The 19,053-nt window shown below is 38.7% G+C and overlaps 1 pseudogene; it reads left to right on the plus strand.

The window, feature by feature from the left end:
* The first annotated feature begins 443 nt into the window (after positions 1-443).
* LOC102851701 overlaps positions 444-19,053 on the plus strand; it is a 124,996-nt pseudogene continuing 106,386 nt past the window's right edge.

Genomic DNA, 19,053 nt, shown 5'->3' on the forward strand with positions numbered 1-19,053 from the left:
CGCCAGACCCGGCCAGGCAATGGTGACAGCAACGCCCACATTGCTCTGTGACAGTTCAAGGGGTGACCCTAAGAGTGAGAGGGGCAGCAGGGTCTCGGGTTCTGGAGAGTGCGATCTCCTCCTGCTCCCTTCTGCTCACCCTTTTACAATCTCATCTGTGTACCTCACACCCTCCTCCCCCTTCAGCTCTGAGCACTCTAATCCGACTTTGCAAACACTTTCCCAAGGAGCCCAGTGCGCGCCGCCTCTTCCGCGCAGTCGGCAACGTTTGCCACTTTTGGCGTGCCAGGGGGACAAACCCGGCCCTCCGCGCCTCCTTTCTAAAGGGACCAATCTGGTCGCCCCCGGACGCAGTGCCTGAGTCCCGCGCCACCTCACCTTTGGAAAATTGAGGGACACCAAGGCTGAGCAAGACCAAGAGCCAAGCGGCTACGGAGCGAGTCATGATCCCTTCTCCGGAACGTGACCCCAGCAGGACAGGGGTCGGTGCGGAGGGCAGCTCTGCCGATGTGGCAACGCCGGGCAGTGGCAGACCCCGCCCCTGCCAGAGAATCCAAGAAGATGTCTTCTTCCCCCGCAGCGCTGCCTTCACCAAATTCTTGGAGAGAGCTAGAAAGAGTGGTGGCGAATCTTTCCTCTCCTTTTGCCAACGCTCCGGAGCACAGGGGAGGGCGAGCTCCCTGAAGCCGTCAGTGGGCTGAGCCCTAAGATGTGGTGGTCTGTCCAAGGCGGGCGGGGCGGGGCCCGGTGAGGCGGCTCCGGGTCAGCCGGGCGCCTAGTGGAGAGACGGGCGGCCAGCGGTCAGCTCGCGCTGCTCTCGCCGCCGCGGCTGCGGGGCTTCTGACTTGGAGAACAATGAAGCGTGAGCAGGCTGGGAGCGAGCGGGCGGCCGAGAGCGAACTGTGTACAAACAGAGGAGGCGTGCGTGTGAGCCCGAGCCTCGCAGGCGCGCTCCCCGCTCCCCTGGTGCCCGCCCGCCCCCTCCCGCCCTCCTTATTCCCTCCCCCCTGGCCTCCCCTTCTATTCTCTCTCTTATATCTTCTCTTTCTCTCCGCTCTCTTCTTTCTGTCTCTCTTCCCCTTCTCTTCTTCTCCTGTCTCTCCTCTCTTCCTCTTTTCTCTATTCTCTGTTCACACTCTCTCCTCACTTTGCTTTCTCTCTCTCTCTCTCTCTCCTCATTTTCCTCTCTCCCTCCCCACCATCCCTTCCTCCTCAACACTCACCCTCCCCTTCTCCCTTTTCTGGCTCTTTCAACTGGAAGACAACCACAGCCACACCCTGGCACCTGCCAACAATTTCAGAAGTTCCTATTTGGTTTATACCTTTTGCGCACACCCTGGTGACTCTGGTATTAAAGCGTGGTATGTGAGGGGGAAATCTGTCCTCGCATCTGGTGTCTGAGCTTCCTCTGATACTCGCCACTGACTGTATAATTAACCACGTTAAGGATTCCCCTAAAGTCTTCCCTCACTATGGCCAGAAAAAGAAGTTAAAAGATTTTGAAAAGTAGCTCTTGGGGCAGAAAGGATGCAGCGTGAGAAGAAGAGCTCTGCAGAGTGAACTGTCCTGGTTTTCTCCGGAAAGGCAACCTACTCAGCAGCTAGACTCTAATCGGTAAAGACAGGGCGGCTCTGCTGTTCAGCCTGCAGTCAAGTTAAATCCAGCCCTCCATGGGGTTGGGGTCAGGAGGCAGTGGGGGAAAGAGATCACATTTTCAGAGGGCAAAGGGGTGAAGGTGCAGGGCAAGTGAGTAGAAGACAAACATCCCATTATGTGAACAACTGTTTCAGATGAAAAATTGAGTGGAGAATTTGGGGACAGAGCAATAAATCAGAATGCCAGGATAGATACTTGAAGTTCAATAAGGTGGATCAAATTTCCCTGCCACCTACCAAAAGTAATATAGGAATTGATATTACTGCCTGGTTAGATTGTTTGTTTCTTTGAAAATAGTTGAACCAAAAATAACAGACCATAGGCAATAAGTGCATTCTCTGTGTTTTTGGTTGGAATGATTGCTTACAGCATATGGATTAAATTCTATTTTGGCAATTTCAGGTACCAAAATATCAACCTCTCTCTCCCTTTCTCTCCCTCCCTCTCCCTCTCCCTCTCCCTCTTTGCTCTCAGACCCCCTCTCACTTTCCTGTGCCCCTTGCCTCTTTAAATTTCTCATACACAGGTATATTGTTGTTGTATACCTATGAGTCAGAACAAGCTCATCATCTGAAGGGTCATTTCAGAGGGTAGTAGAGACTATAAACCGCAGGAGAGGGAACTGCTCATCTGTCTCTGAAACCAAGCAGCTGCTTTTGAGTTACCTACACTGGTAAGATGAGTTAAACAAAGAGATATAGAGGAAACCATTACTGAAGGCAAATAGTTGATAGGCGAATTTACTAAGGAAGAGCTAACTGATTTATTGGCAATGTATCTGTTGAGCTATTTACATTTGCATTTCTATCCACCTTGGAAATCTGAAGTGAAACCTAGGATGCATGTTAATCTACACACCTCTGGCCTAAAGTTAAGGTATACTAGGGGGGCGGAACAGGGAGTTCTTTACAATAAGATATGTTTTAGATCACTTCTTTGGTCTTCAGTTAAAAAACAATTACTTGGTAAAGGAAACAAAGGTTTTTACTCTGACTTTTCATTCTTAACGTTATGAATGTTATAAAAAGCTGTCCTTGCGTAGATCTGTTGAAGATTATCTTCAACAACAAAGTTCTCATTTTCTAGTACATTGTCATTTAAATGCAAAAGTATACTTTTGATTATGTGCAACTTGGTCCCCCAAAATAACTCTTAATATATTGAAATTAAATTTCTAATTTTAGTTATGACATATGAATTCTCAAACATAAATAATAGAACCTCAAAAATGCATTTAGAAACCACTCTGTCTCTAATAAAAAATTTAAGGAGTCTTGAAAAGGCAGTCAACATTTTTGTGTCCCATTCAAAATTTTTTTGTTATTTTTTTTTATGTAACATATATATTTTTTAAGCATATTCTTTCCACTTATTCTTTCCACATTCATTCATTGTTGTAAATTTTCCTCCCTGCCCACCCCTCCTCCCAGTTTGTTTTTCTCTTTAAAAAAATTTCTTTCATTGTTAGGAAGTTATTTTTTTATTTGGTAGGCATTGTGTGTACGTAATAATTCTTTCTACTTTCACTTGCAAGACATTTTTTCCTCACGACTCCAGAGGGCATAATACTACATTAAATGCATATTCTATGCCCAAATACCCGGAAAGGTGACGGTAATGCTATTCTGCTCTTCCTGAAAGATAATTTTGGATGATGTTGCCAGTTAGATGCCTTCACATTAAATCTTATGTATACATCAAAGTTTGATAAATTATCCTGGAACCATACCTCCTTGTGCAAAGTTGTAAGGGCTTTTGGTTGTTGTTTTTAACCTCTTATTAATAGTGATGGATTCTTTGCAGTACAGTGGATTTTGAGGCATTTGGATGCTAATTGAAAGGTAAGCCACTTGAACATACTAGCTGCTTCAAAGGGGACAAAAGAGACAATCCACTTTCATAAAGGTTGGTACTCAGAGGGCAGTTGTGTTGTGTCCTGTGGGGTCACTTTGAGTTGGAATCAATGCTTTAGCAGTGAATACTGCTGGTGATCATCTACCAATAATGTCTTTCCCTCTAAAGATTCCAGAAACTTTCTTTCATTTATATTTATGGTACTCTTTTCATCTTGTTCTAAGTCCATATATAGGTAGCCTTCACAAAGGTGGATTATAAGAAATATTCAAAGACCAAAAGAAGTAAGTGGGGGTTTGTTTGGTTGATTTTTCTACTGTGAAATAATTCTATATGCTTACCTCATACAAAGTGCTAAGGTGCATTTGCAAAGCACACAAGATACACAAGATACAACCAACAGTTTAATAATTTCTCAAAATATGTGTCCAAATTTCCAAAAAGAAATCTACATCTCATTTGGAAACAATTCATCTTAAATTACCTTTCAAGGCTACTTTGTAAAGATGTTAATTGTTCCTTGAAAGGAAAACAACAACAACAACAACAATAAAACCCCAAACAAATCCCTGGTCAAAGAATTTTGGATAATAGCTCATAATAGAAGATCATTTTGAAGAAAAAATCTGTAATAACCATTGTAGACCGTTTATTCCTTTTCAGGAATTGTTGTTATTGGCTATGAGCTTGAATTCTGAGCTAGGCATATATGAATTGAAATTCTTTCTCAGCCAATACCATGTCAATTATACAAATCAGTAAATTGTGAAGTGATTTAGTCCATAAGATATAGTTACAGTACCGAATGGAAAATGCTATGGCTTAGATCAGACACACCTTAGTCTTTAAACTGACAATATTGCCCACTAGCACTATGGAAAGGTACTTGACAGTCAATTTTTCCGATGCAAACTGTCTTTTGACTTTTTAAAGTGACTATGCCTGTGGATCCAAGTAAAATCACATAATTGACAACTTAAATCTTTTATCCAACTATTATCACATTGCCTATTGGTCCCGTGGTGAGGATTTTTGTTTTACTCATACTGAAATGTAATCATATTAAAGGCTGAAGTACTTGATCTTCTGCAACAAGTGCTTCAAGTCCTCTTTACTTTCTGTAAGCAAGGTTGTGTCATCTGCATAATGCAATTTTTTATTAGTCTTCCTTCAATATTGATGACACATTCCACTTCATATAATCCAGTTTCTTGAGTGATTTCCTCAGCACACAGACTGAGTAGGCATGGAGAAAGGAAATAACCCTTATGCAACTTGGTTGCTCTCAGACTTTCACTCGTCAAGCCTTAAAATTAATTAAAGCTTTTATTTAAGGCCTGTGAGACTCAAAATAGGTAACCCAACTAAGCCCACTTTTCTTTCTGACCTACAGAACTGTGAGCTAATAAACTAATGTTATTCTAAGCTATTTATATTGTGATAATTTTCTATGAATTAATAGAAAATTAATAATACAGGTCTTTGTTGTCAGCCTCTCTTTACAGGAAAGGAATAAAGTATAGTCAGTTAGGCACTTCACTGTGTAGATCACAACAAGTTATGGTTAATCTAGAGAAGAATGAGAATATCAGAACACTTGATTGTGCTTATATGAAACTTATACTTGGACCAGGAAGCAGTGCTCATAATAGAGTAGGGAAAGTGCATGGTTTAAAATCAGGAAGGGAGTGTGTCAGGGATGCATTCTATCTCTATAACTTTTCAATTTATATACAGAATAGATCATTTTGGAGTCTGGGCTCTATGAGGAGGAATGTGGCTTCAAGATTGGAGGAAAACTCATCAACAACATACTTTATGCAGATGACACAACTTGTTACTGAAACTCAGGAGAAACTGAAGCACTTGCTGCAGAAGGTCAAGGACTGTAGTCTTCAACATGGGATGAAGCTCAACATCAAGAAAACAAAGATTTACACCACTGGGCCAATTGGCAGCATCATGATGGATCTAGAAAAGATTGAGGTTCTTAACAGTTACAGCTTGCTCAGCTCCGCAATCAACATTGTTGGCACCAGCGGTCAGAAAAATCAAAGGGCAAATTGCATTGGGAAAATCTGCTGTCAGGTAACTTTCCAGAGCACTGAAAATCAACAATTTCAGTCTAGAGACTAAGGTGCACCTAATCCAGTCCATGGTCTTTGCAATTACTTATTATGCATCAGAGAACTGGATAATGACTAAGGAGGATAGAAGAATTGTTGTCTTTGAGTTGTGGTTCTGGAGAAGAGTCTTGAATGTACCAAGGAGCACCAAGAAAATAGGTCTGACTTTGAGGGGGTGAAACCAAGTTTCTCCTTAGAGATTAGAATTTTGAAGCTCCATGTCACATACTTCGGGCATGTGGGCAAGACAGACTGGATAAGGACAATGCTCTGAAGGGTGGAGGGATAGCACAAGAGAAGAATGCCATAAATGAGATGGATTGATACAATAACTAGGGCAATGGGAGTAAGTGTAGTGAAGTCTGTGAGACTGGCTTAAGACAGGACAGGCTTCAGAGCTATAGTGCATAGGATCACTATGAGTCACAGGAGACTTGACAACATATAACAACAACAACAATGTTTAGAATTAGGTATTGAACTTAATATGTGGTTCCAAAACCTGATATCCTCTTCTGTCACCTTATGCCAAACAGTAGTTCTTGTTCATATATCAAATTGTTTTACTAACCCCCTTAACAAGTTTTTATGTAAATATTAGAATATTTCCACTTTAAAGTTGATGAAATTAAGATCAAAACACCCAAGTATATTGCCCAAGATCAAAATGACAAGAAGGGACATAACTCAGGTCTGAGCTCTGGTCTGGTTCCAAAAACAATTTTTATCTCCATTATGTGACATCGCCACTTTAGGCATTGGTCTGAACATTTTACTTATTTATCTTTTCCATTTAAGTAGCTGTAATTTCAATTACTTTTCTTGTACACTGTGTTCTACAATTCCTGAGTTATCATTAGAAATATGTTGCTGGAATGAGGCAAAAGTATATGTTTCAAATTCTTCAATATATTGACATATTTAATAATGTATTTTTATAACCCCACAAGAACCAAACTAAGTATTTTCTGCATCATATTATCTGTGATGTCAAGAATTTAGTTTTAAAAATTATTTTCTTAGTCATTAACTTCAACTTTGACACACAAATGGGCAGAATTGTGCAAATTAGGTACATTAATCTAGCCACAAAGGGATTGACTAGTCTTTGTTATGAAAATAAGTGGATTAAAAAGCAGAATTTCATAATCTCAACACCAGCAAAGTTGCAGCTGGATTGCAGTGTGCATCTCAGGGCCAGAGGTTCTTGTGCCAGGCAGACCAACAGGAGAAGAGTAGTAGTTGCAGCAGAGAATCAGATGACTTGATGTGAGACAGAGCTGATGTGAGAATGCTACCCTAGAGAATCAGAAGCAGAGAGCCCAAACTTGCTGGAGAACTAACTTGGATGGTGATGCTACATAGCTCAAGGGACTAAGAGCTTAGTAACTGGTCTAAAGCTGGGAAGCTGAAGACTGAAAGACTTACAAGCATGCTTTTGAAGTTGTCCTGACTGAGAAATTGTATCTTGTCAACTTGAATGTTAACCTCTTAACTTATTTAATAACCTCCTAATCATGAGTTATGGTTCCATGTGATTGGTGAGCTGTTGCAATGTATTTTGAACCTAGTAAAGCAGTAAAATTGGTTTTACAATCAATGAAGAGATCTGGGGGCAAAGGAACATGTCTCATAGGAATTTCTTTTGGGTTGTGAATGTTTTTGATGGGGACAATTCCCCTTTGTGGAGTTAAAAGAAGTCAGATAATGGATTTTCTATGTAGCCTTTGCCCCTTTTTCACCATCTCAAATGGTTTATTACAAATCTGATTCCCTGAATTTTCGTCTCTACATGTCTCTGAATTATTCCAGCATAGTAGGTGCAGAATTTCTAGGACTGCCACTGTTTTTGATATTTTCTCTAATTGTTTCACTGTGTTATCTATGTCTCTCCAATAAGTCTAATAGCTCTTGCAGATAACTGTGTGCCTTAAGTATAGCTGAGGGCTATTTTCTAAATTTCTTCAATGAGTACTTACAATTCACTTTAAGTTTTACACAATGTAACCAAGGTCCAGCATTTCCTTGTTTGATCCTCTGGCTATTTACAGTATCACCTTTAGAGTCTGACTCTGGTAAGACATATTTCTGGTGCTTCTCTTCTTCTGGTTTCTGCTACACATGCCTCTTTTTCTGCTCAAACCATTTAAGTGACTTAATTTGTAACTTCTTATAATAATTTATTTATTATTATAACTTCTTATAATAATTTGGAGAGATCCCTAACTGCAGCTTTTCCCAGTACAATGTGTCTCCTTATTTCCTGACAGGTGGTAACAATGGTGTTAATTGTGCATCCAAGCAAGATGAAGCTGTTGACCATCTCAGTCTCCTGGCTATCTGTCAAGATGTTGCCTATAAGTCTAGTGATGTTTCCTATCAATCCATAGGTCCTGCATAGGACTCTCCAGTTTAGAGCAGTAGGATTCTAGAGGATAGATTATGTTGATTTCATTGAAAGCCAAGTGAAAACTGTTGGAGAGATTTTGTTTCATTGAGAGTAGAGTGTACGTTGATTGGCCGGTTTGATTTTTTGTTAACAATCAGCTGTGAGCTGAAAGACTTTTTTCTTCCCCCTTGAGTTGTAGGACCTCTGAATATTAAATAGTCTATTGTGTCTTAAAATCCACCAGCTGCTCAGAGAGAAGGGTGGGAAATCACCTCCTGTGCAATTAACTACCTCTGAAAACCACTGGAGAGTCAACTATGAATCAGTTCTGACTTGATGGCACACAACAAAAAAAACAATTTTGTGTTATATTTACATCAGATTAATCCATCTGATTTTGTCCTTAACATGGTTTACAGCTGTTTGGCTTGATATATTATTGTAAAACTTTTATATTTGGAGTGATGAAGTTTATCCATCTGTGCTTTATAATTTCTACATTTTTTAAAATAACTTTTTCTAAAAATATGTCTTCTTTATTCTGAGACTATAGCACATAGCACAGTTTTAAGAAAATATTAAAAATATTCTTTCCACCCAACTTTTGGATTCCAGTCAAGTATTATCATTAATGCATCTTGATTGCATATTCAATCACTTCAGGCTGCAAGATTTGGTAAAAACATTAAATTTCTTCCTCTTTCTTTCTAGTTGTAGGAGTGTAGTTTTGACTAATCGTCATATTAACAAGTCCTCCTTGTGTGTGTTTGTATAATAACTATAACTCACAACACTGTATTTCAGGAGACAATTTGAAATTGACTCTTTGTCTATGAATGCAACATCACTTCTCTATTTTTCATTCCCAACATAGTATTCCATGTGATTATCTGATTCAAAGTGGCCAAAGCTAGTCCATTGCATCTCATTAGTGCCTAGAGTGTTGATGTTCATATGCTCCATTTCATTTTTCACAATTTCCAGTTTTCCAACATTCAAGCTATATACATTAATGTTCCAATTATTAAAGGATGTTTGCCATTATTTTTCCTCATTTTGACTGACTTCCAATCTGGGCTCTACCACTACTACTATAAATATCCACATTCATCTATTGTTTATAGGGTTTTCAGAGGTTATTATTTGAGAAGTGGATGGCAAATCCTGCTTCCTATTCTTTCTTTGTTTGGGAGATCTACTTAACCCTGTCCATCATGGGTGACCCTATGGCATGTCACACATCAGTGAAATAGCTGTCAGTATCACAGCAACCCACAAGTTATCTCAGTACAATAAAGTGACAGGCAAGTTCTGTACCAATTAGGACAATGTTCCTCTCAAATAAAACAAACTGATAGTTTAGTTTGTATTTCTAATAGAAAATCAGCTTCACACCACATTTTCAAACAAGAAGCTCTCAGGTCCCAAATGACTTTTAATCACAAGGATCCCACTGGGTCCTAATTGGTTTAAATAAGAGGCTACCAGGTCACAACTGGCTGATAATTAAATAAAAAACACTTAGCAGCCCACAAATGACTTAATTTAAACAAACAAACAAACAAACAAACAAACAAACAAACAAATAAACAAACAAACAAACAAACCTACCTTCTGGATCCCAATTGCTCCAAACACTTGATTGATCACTGAAAAGTAAAAGTTGGAAACAATGAAGAAAGAATGTTGTAGTTGTTGTTTTAGGTGCTGTTAGAACCCATTGTGGCTGCCACTATGTCAATTTATCTGGTTGAGGGTCTTCCTTTCCTCCACTGAAGCTTTATCTTTCTGAGCATCATGCCCATCTCCAAGGTATAGCCCCTCCTAGAAACATGCCTAAGGTATGTAAGGTGAAGCCTCCTCATCTTTGTCTCCAAAAGGCACTCTGGCTGCACACACTTTAAGACTTTTTTTTTTCCTCCCAGTCCATGGAATGATCAGTGCTCTTCTTCACATCAGAGCTCAAAGACATCAATTTGTTTTCTGTCATCTTTTTTCACTGTCCAGATCTCAGATGCATAGCGAGTGATAATAAAGACCGTGAGCTAAACTAGGTACAGAACCTTAGAATTAGTTTGGGATTTTAAGTGCCAATGATCAAAGATCAGATGTGTTATGGGATGATGTCGGGATATCATGCATGAAGAGAGCAAATGTCATTAAAATGACAGAGGTGAAAGAATTAAACAGAATGGATATCAGAAAAGACTCTAAAATTTGCACCAGAAAAGACTTTAAAAATTGCCCACGAGCATTGAAAAGTCAAAATAAAGAGAAAACATGCCAAGTGAAAGCAGAAGGTTTCAAAAGACAGCTTGAAAGACTAAGCAGAATGTTATAATGGAATCTGCAGAGAATTGGAATTGGAGAATAAAAAGGAAAGAACTTGCTCTGCATTTCTCAAGCTGAGGAAATGTTGTTATTGTTGTTAAGTACCATCAAGTTGTAGATGACTCATCGCGAACCTATGAATGAAAGACTTTTCATCATTTCTCCAAGTTCATAGGATTTCTGTAAGCAAGCTATTTGGGAAATGGCTGGCATTTCTGCTTCCAAGCTTGTTTTAATTGGGGTGCTCCATCAAATACTGTACTCCATGAGTAACCATTATCAGTGTGGTTACTGTATGAGTAACCGTATCAGTGTCATAGTGTTTAGAATCAGAACAACCTCAAGTTACCTCTGTACAACAAATGGACAGACCAGTGCTACTCCACTTAGAAGAATGTTTGACCAAAACCAATTAAAATCAGGCTTGAGGGCTTCAGATTAAAATTACCCACCTTTGGCTTGGTAACATCACTTTCTGTCCACTAGGTCAACTGAGCTCTCTCTATATTGTTGTTATTGTTGTTGTTGTTAAATGTCTTTGGGTCATAAATGACTCATAGTGACCTTATGAACAAAAGACCTGAACATTTGCATAACTTTCATCATTTCTCAAAGTTCATAGGGTTTCCAGAGGCAAGGTATTTCAAAAGTAGATGACACTTCCGCTTCCAAGCTTGTTTTAGCAGGAAAGCTCCACCAAACACTGTCCAGCATGGGTAACCATTATCACATTTGACACATCAATGCCACAGTGTTCAGCACCACAACAACCATGAGTTACCTCTGTACAGAAAATGGATGTATCAGTGCTATACCACTTAGAAGGATATTTGACCAAAAACAATTAAAACCAGACCTGAAGGCAGCAGCTGAAAATCACCCACCTTTGGTTGGTAGCATCACTTTCTGTCCACTAGGGCAACTGAGCTTTGTATATGTTGTTGTTGTGAAGTGCCACCAAGTTGTAGACAAGTCATAGCAACCCTATGAAGGAAATACCTAAACACTTGTATAATTTCATTATTTTTCTAAGTTCATAAGTTTCCAGAGGCAAGGTATTTCGGAAGTGGGTACCACTCCTACTTCTAAGCTTGTTTTAATCTGGGAGCTCATTTAAGCCTCAAGTCACAATATTGAAAGATATTATGGGAAATGTACTGACTAATCCAGAAAGCATCAAAAGAAGGCGGAGGGAATACACAGAATCACTGTTCCAAAAACAACTGTCTGACACTGAAAATTTTCAGGAAATATCATATGAGCAGGAGCCAATGGAAATGAAGGAGGAAGTTGAAGCTGCATTGAAAGCATTGGCAAAAAGAATAAGGCTGCAGGAATCAGTGGGATACAAATTAACTTGTTTCAATTAACAGATGCAGCTCTGGATGCACTCATCAGTCTATGCCAAGAAAATCTGAGGACAACTGTCTGGCCAAGAGTTTGAAAGAGTACCTTATTTGTTTCCATTTCTAAGAAGTATTATCCAACAGAACATAGAAACTATTGAACGACATTCATATCACATGCAAGCAAAATACTGCTAATGATCATTAAAATTGGCTGGAACTCTACAGAGATAGGGTACTGCCAGAAGTTCCAGCAGGATTTAGAAGCTGTCATGGCTCCAGGGATATACTTACTGATTTCAGATGGATCCTAGCTGAAAGTAAAGAGTACCAGAAATATGTCTGTTTATGCTTTGTTGACTATGCAAATGCATTACATTGTGTGGATCATAATAAATTATGGCTAACAATGAAAAGAATGGGAATTCAAGAGCACATAATTATGCTCTTGTGAAACCTATACCTAGACCAGTATGCTGTTGTGTAAACAGAGCAAGGGAAGACTAAGTGATTTAAAATTAAGAAGGGAGTGTGTCAGGCTTGTATTCTCTCTTCATACCTATTCAACCTGTATGCTGGTAAATTATTTGAGAAGCTGAACTTTATGAAGAAAAATGTGGCATCAATATCTAAGGAAGAATCTAGCAAGAATCTGGAAAGACAGAGTAAGGGTGGATATTGTTTAATGGTGATTAATTTTATAAGATGTAATGAATGGGAATAGTTGTATGAAACATAATGTGAATGAAGAATAGTGTGACACATAATGCATACTAACTTTGTATGAGAACCAATATACAATAAAAATTGGGGGTAAATCAGAGGAAGGCTCATTAATAACCTGTGTTATGCATATGACACAACTTTACTTGCTGAAAGTGAGGAGGACTTGAAAGATTTGCTGCAGAAGATCAAACACCACAGCCTTTAATACGGATAACATCTTAACATCAACAAAACAAGAAGACTGAAAGCGTCAACAACTTAGTCTTAATTGGATACACAATCAACACCCTTGGCACCAGTAGTCAGATCAGGAGATGTATTGCACAGGGAAAGTCTGCAGTAAGGAACCTCACCTAATTATTGAGGAGTAATGATGTCACTTTGAGTACTAAACTAAGGTGTATCTGATTCTAGCCATGGTCTTTCAGATCACTTGCTATGCATCTGAGAGCTAGACAATGAATAAGCATAACAAAGAAAGGACTGATGACTGAGCTGTGATCTTGGAGAAGAGCACCGAATATCCCATAGATTACCAAGAGAACACATGTATCTTTGAGAGGGTACAGCTGGAATGTTCTTTGGAGGAAAAAATGATGGGACTTCTCCCATACTTTGGGCATGTTGCTAGGAGGGGCTATGCCTTGGAGAAGCACTTGAAACTCAGAAAGGAGAGCAAGAACTTCAGTCAGGTGTACTGACACAGTGACTATCATCCTCTCCACTGTTTTCTCACCATTCCAAGCATCATGTACCTCTCCAAGGACATCTTGCATCAAGCACAAAATATGTGAGGTGAAGCTTCACAATCCTTGCTTCTAATGCAAAATCTGGCTTCACTCTTTCCAAGACATAATCTGTTTGTTTTCTTGGTTATCTATGAGATATCCACTATTCTCCTCCAAGGCAGTCGTCAGAACAGAGCAAGGAAGCACTGCATGGTTCAAAATCAGGAAGGGTGTACACCAGCGATGTGTCCTATCCCCCTATCTTTTCAATCTATATGCAGAACACTTCATCCTAGAAGCTGAGCTCTGTAAGGAGGAATATGGCATCAGGATTGGAAGAAGACTCATCAACAACCTGCATTATGCAGATGAGCATATGCAGTTTGAGCAAGCATCCTTGCTTGCTAAAACTGAGGAAGACCTGAAGAGCTTGTTGCAGAAGGTCAAGGACTGCAGTCTTCAATATGGATTGAAGCTCAACATCAAGAAAACAAAGATTCTCACCACTGGGCCAATTGGAAGTACCATGACAGATGTTGAAGAGATTGTGATTGCTAACAGCTTCAGTTTGCTTGGCTCCACAATCAACACTCTTGGTACCAAGAGCCAGGAAATCAAACACCAATTGAATTGGGAAAGTCAGCTGTCAGTAACCTCTCCAGAGTACTAAAGAGTAATGATGTCGGTCTGGAGACAAAGGTTGACATGATACATGCCATAGTCTTTGCAATTACTTGCTATGCATTAGAAAGCTGGATAATGACTAGGGATGATAGAAAGAGAATTGATGCTTTTGGGCTGTGGTAGTGAAGATTATTTAATATACCATGGACTGCAAGGAGAACAAACAGATTCATCCTAAAGAGGGTGAAACCAGGCTGCTTATTGGAGGCAAGGATTCTGAAATTTTGGGCATGTTGCAAGGAAGGACCAGTCCTTGGAGATGGACATCATGCTAAGTAGGGTGGAGTGACAGCACAAGAAAGGAAGACCATCTATGAGATGGATCGACTCAGTGACTGGGACAATGGGAGTAGATTGTGTCAGAGACAATTAGGTTGTCTAAGGATAGAGTAGGGTTCAGAGCTGTTGTACATAGGGTTGCTCTAAGTTGCAAGCAACTCAACAGCATATAACAACCTCTAACGCCGCAACTTATTTACTTCTATCATCCTTATTTATTATCCAGCTCTCAGATGCATAGAAGATGGTTGAAAAGATCAAGGTGTGAATCAGATACACTTAGTCTTCAAACTAGTATCATTGGTCTTCAATAATTTGGAGAGGTCCCTTACTGAAGATATTTCCATTGCAATATGTCTCCTTTTCTCCTTACTGCTGGTGTCAAGTGTATTTATTGTGGATCCAAGTAAGATGAAGCCATAGACAATTTCAATCTTTTCTGTATGTATCATAATGTTCCGTATAGGTCCAATGGTAAGAATTTTTGTTTTGTTGGCATTAAGATGAATTAATCTTGAAAACTGCAGTGTTTGATCTTGTGCAGCAAGTGTATCAAGTCTTTTACACTTTCAGCAAACAAGTTTGTGTCATGTTTTAATGAAGATTATTGATGAATCATCCTCCAATTCGGATGCCACATTCCTCTTCATAGAGTCCAGTTTCTCAAACAAGTTTCTCAACACACAGATTAAAGAAAAAAGAATGGAGAAAGGATACTACCTTGATGCATATCTTTCTTAATTATAAACTATGTAGTGTTCTCTTGCTCTTTTCACACAACTTCTAAGTATAGACTTCCTGTGAGTACTATTAAGTGTCCTGGGAGTATCATTCTTCTCAATGTGAACCATAATTTTCATTATGATCCACATAGTCATATACCTTTGCATAGCAAATAAAAAAAGACATTTTTCTGGTATTTTCTGCTCTCAGCAAGGATCAATCTTACATCAGCAATAATATACCTGGTGCTACTTCTGAATCCAACTTCTGGCATTTCCTATGTGCTATTCCAAACCTATTTGAATGATCTTCAGCAGTATTTTGCTTGCATGTCATACTAATGATATTGTTTGATAACTTCTGAATTGTTTTCCAAGAAAGCAACAAAATAATTACCACTATCCAGATCATTCTCACAATATAACAAACTGACAGATTATTTTCACTGTTTAGGAGACTCCAAATCCAAATCCCAGTTAACAGCTTTAGGGAGGTTTTCTCTCTGAGGCAGTCCTGGAAGAAGGTCCTGTCTTTGAACTTTTGCTCCTGGACTGTCTTCCCATGACTTAGTGTCTCTGTTCTTCCATTTGAGGCACAGGGTTGGCACAGCAAGATAGTTTCCCAGGAGATGGTAAGACCTTCTCTATAGCTGGTATGCTGGTGGTGTTCACTTGGTCTGAGGGATTCTATTCGAATTGAAATGGCAGTGTTGAGTTCAAGATCCTTTCCAGCTTATAATTCCGAAAGTGAAGATTATCTGCATTAGAAGCTCCATTCCTTCAAATTCCACCAAACCTTGCTGACAGCTCTAGGGAGTGCAAGTAGGAAAGGATCTTCAACAAAATTTGGTCAGAGAATGGATTTATTTAAAAGTTATGAAATTTTTAGTTTAATGTTTCAATCATAGTAATTGTATTGTATATAAGGCTAAATACAAATATGTATACATTCCATAAGAAAAATAAAATTATGAATATGGAAGAGGCTTTTTTCTTACTGAATACTGGGCTGCTTAAGGAAAATATGTGAGTGAAATTTTTTTATTTATAAAATAAAAATATTTTAAAAGAAATCTCAGTAGCCACATAGGCAAAATCCCTACCAATTACAAGAATTCCTTATTCTAAAATCCAGCCAAAAATGTGATCCGAATTCTCCAATGAATTCTCTCCTACTTATTTCCTTTAAAGCCTATTATCTACAGACTTAACTGCTCACTTATCTGCTGCTCAGTTTTTTCATTCTTTGACCTCTGCTGCAATGCTGCACATGGAAATTCCATATGACCCAGCTATTCCATTGGTTGGAATGTACCCCAAGAAAATGAGAACTGAAGCTCAAACGGAAACTTGTACACCAGTGTTCACAGCAGCATTATTCACCATCACAAGAACTTGGAAACAGCCCAAATGTCCAAACACAAACAGTTTGAGAAGTTGTGGTGCATTCACATGATGGAATACTACGAAGCACACAGGAGTAATCATTCTGTAAATTACAACCTAACTTGGGAGGGACTGGAAAGCATTATGCTGAGTGAACTAACTCAGTTGCACAAGGATAAATATTGTATAAAACCATTACTGTAAAATGAGTAAGAGGATTTAAGGCAGCTTGGAGGGTGGAAATAGAGGGGTGAGGATGGCAGGTAGTTAATCATAGGGTTGCACAATTTGATAGGTGTGTAAAGTGAAGGAAATGGGAAGGATCTTTTGTGAAAAACAATATATTCAAAATTGGTAAGTAAACCAGAGAAATAGAAAAAATTGTTTTCATAATAAGATTTATTGAATAGAAGGTATGAAATTCTGATATATTTTAACATATAATATTTTGTGAAATAAAATATAGTTCCTCATTTCTTCTACTGTGAGGACAATAACATTAAGTTTTAGGTGATTAATATTGAATTGATATTAGTTATTCTAATCCTATCTGTAGATATATGATTGTAGGATATGTTCACTAACATAAATGGCAATTTCAAATATATCACTAAAATAAGAGAAAAGCATTAGAAATGTATTGTCAGTTATGATTTTCTTAAATTATCAATTCATTAGTCTTATTGTAAAAAATTGTATAATTATTTTAAATTATATAGTTTTACAGATGTAATAATATGTACTTTAAAATGTAGGGGATGAAAGAGATTTCATATAGCCTCTTCTAATAAAAAAATGATACTTGATATGATACCATGAAGGATTCGCTGTGCCTTTTCTTGCCATTGAAGGTGTAACCATCAGCACATCGTGGGCTAAACAAACACTCAAACTCACATCTGACCCTCCGGCATGTTTTCAGAGCCTATAATCACACAGGAAGAGATTTCCAGTCTTTTACCCATGGAGCATATGTGGTAGAGAACCAGGGACCAGTGTGAGCTAAATTTGCACTGCCACAGAGCTAGAATGAAGCAACTTTTGAACCTAACTAAGCTCTTAGGAGATGAATGGGTGGCAAATCATGTGAAGAGTAAAGAGAGCTTTGTAACACTTGCTTGGGCTTGCAGCTTCTTCTAAAAATGTGAGGCAAAGAGTATGAGAAAGGTCTACCTGCAATCATGACTGGAAAAAACTCTGTAATTGAAGAAATGCATCTTTAGTGTCACTGGCATGAATTATAACCTGTTACTTTCCTAATATACCCTATAAACAAGAGTGTTCTTTGTAAGCTTATGAGGCCATTACAACACATTGCTGAATCTAAGAGAAGGCACTGTGGGGCATAGGTGGGGCATGTGTGAGTAACTTCATAGGAATTGGTTTTGCACTATTGCTGTTCGTGATGTGGATTCTTGTTTGTGGTGTTCGTGGAAGCCATTATATTGTCTGCACAAAGGCACACAATTTTCATGAGAGAGATAACAAAAAATAAGTTTTGATAAATTGATGTTTTATTATATTTTTAAAAAATGATACATATTTTATATTTCTTATATTAAAGTACTATATATGTTTATACAATATTAATCTTATTCCTCTATGATTTTTTTAAAAAATTATCATTAATTTCAATGAAAATTTACAGAGACTTTGGATTTCCATTCATTCATTGTTGCAGTTTTCTCCCCTCCCCCCTAGTACACTACCCTCTTGGAAAAGAAAAAGAAAAATTCTTTCATTGTTTTACAATCCTTTCTCCAGGTCCACTCAACTAAGCAGGTTTCGCTCTGGACTCCAGTCATGATAAAAATACCTAATCACATATCCCTTTTAAACAGTTTTCTCCCTCATCTGTTTCAATGCAGTATACATTATTGAACCCATCTTTCTCAGTCTCTCCCAACCCCAAGGTCAGTCCTGTTTTACAACAGTGGCACCATGAAGTATTTGTCCTTTTGGACTGAGATACTTCTCTCAGCATAATATCCTCCAGGGTTACCCATTTTGAATAATATTGCATGAGTTCCTTGTTTTTCAATGCAGCGTAGTATTCCATTGTGTGAATATACCACAGCTTCTCTAGCCATTTGTTTACTGATGGGCACATAGCTTGTTTCCAACTCTTAGCTATTGTGAACAAAGCCACAATAAACATGGGTATGCATATATCTGCTTGGATGTCAGTTATGGTCTCTTTGGGGTATATTCCCAGTAGTAGAATTGCTGGGTCACATGGTATCTCTATTTGCAACTTTTTGAGAAAGCGCCACATCGCCTTCCACGGTGGTTGCATCATTTTACACTCCCACCAACAGTGAATAAGGGTTCCAGGTTCTCCACAACATCGCCAGTATTTGCTGCTTGCTGTTCTGTAAAATATTGCTATTCTGACTGGGGTGAGATGATATCTCATAGTTGTTTTGATTTCCATCTCTCTTAGAGAGCTAGGGGTTTTGAACATTTCTTCATGTATTTATTATATCAAGAAAACGAAGATTCTCACTACAGGTCCAATTGGGAGCATCGTGATGTATGGTGAAGAGACAGATATTATAAACAGCTATAGTTGGCTTGGCTCAACAATTAACACTCTTGGCACCAAAGACCAGGAAATTTAAGGACGTATTACACTGGAAAAGTCAGTCATCAGAGACCTCTCCAACGTACTGAAAAGCAACAATGTCAGTCTGGAGACTAAAATAAGCCTGATGCAGGCTGTGATCTTTGCAATCACTTGCTATACATCAGAGAGCCGGACAATGACTAGAAATGATCGAAGGAGAATTGATGCCTTTTGGAGAAAAGTATTGGATAAACCATGGA

This window comes from Elephantulus edwardii, unplaced genomic scaffold, assembly GCF_000299155.1.
Source record: "Elephantulus edwardii isolate Elephantulus edwardi_28Jun2011 unplaced genomic scaffold, EleEdw1.0 scaffold00082, whole genome shotgun sequence".
Classification (NCBI taxonomy): domain Eukaryota; kingdom Metazoa; phylum Chordata; class Mammalia; order Macroscelidea; family Macroscelididae; genus Elephantulus; species Elephantulus edwardii.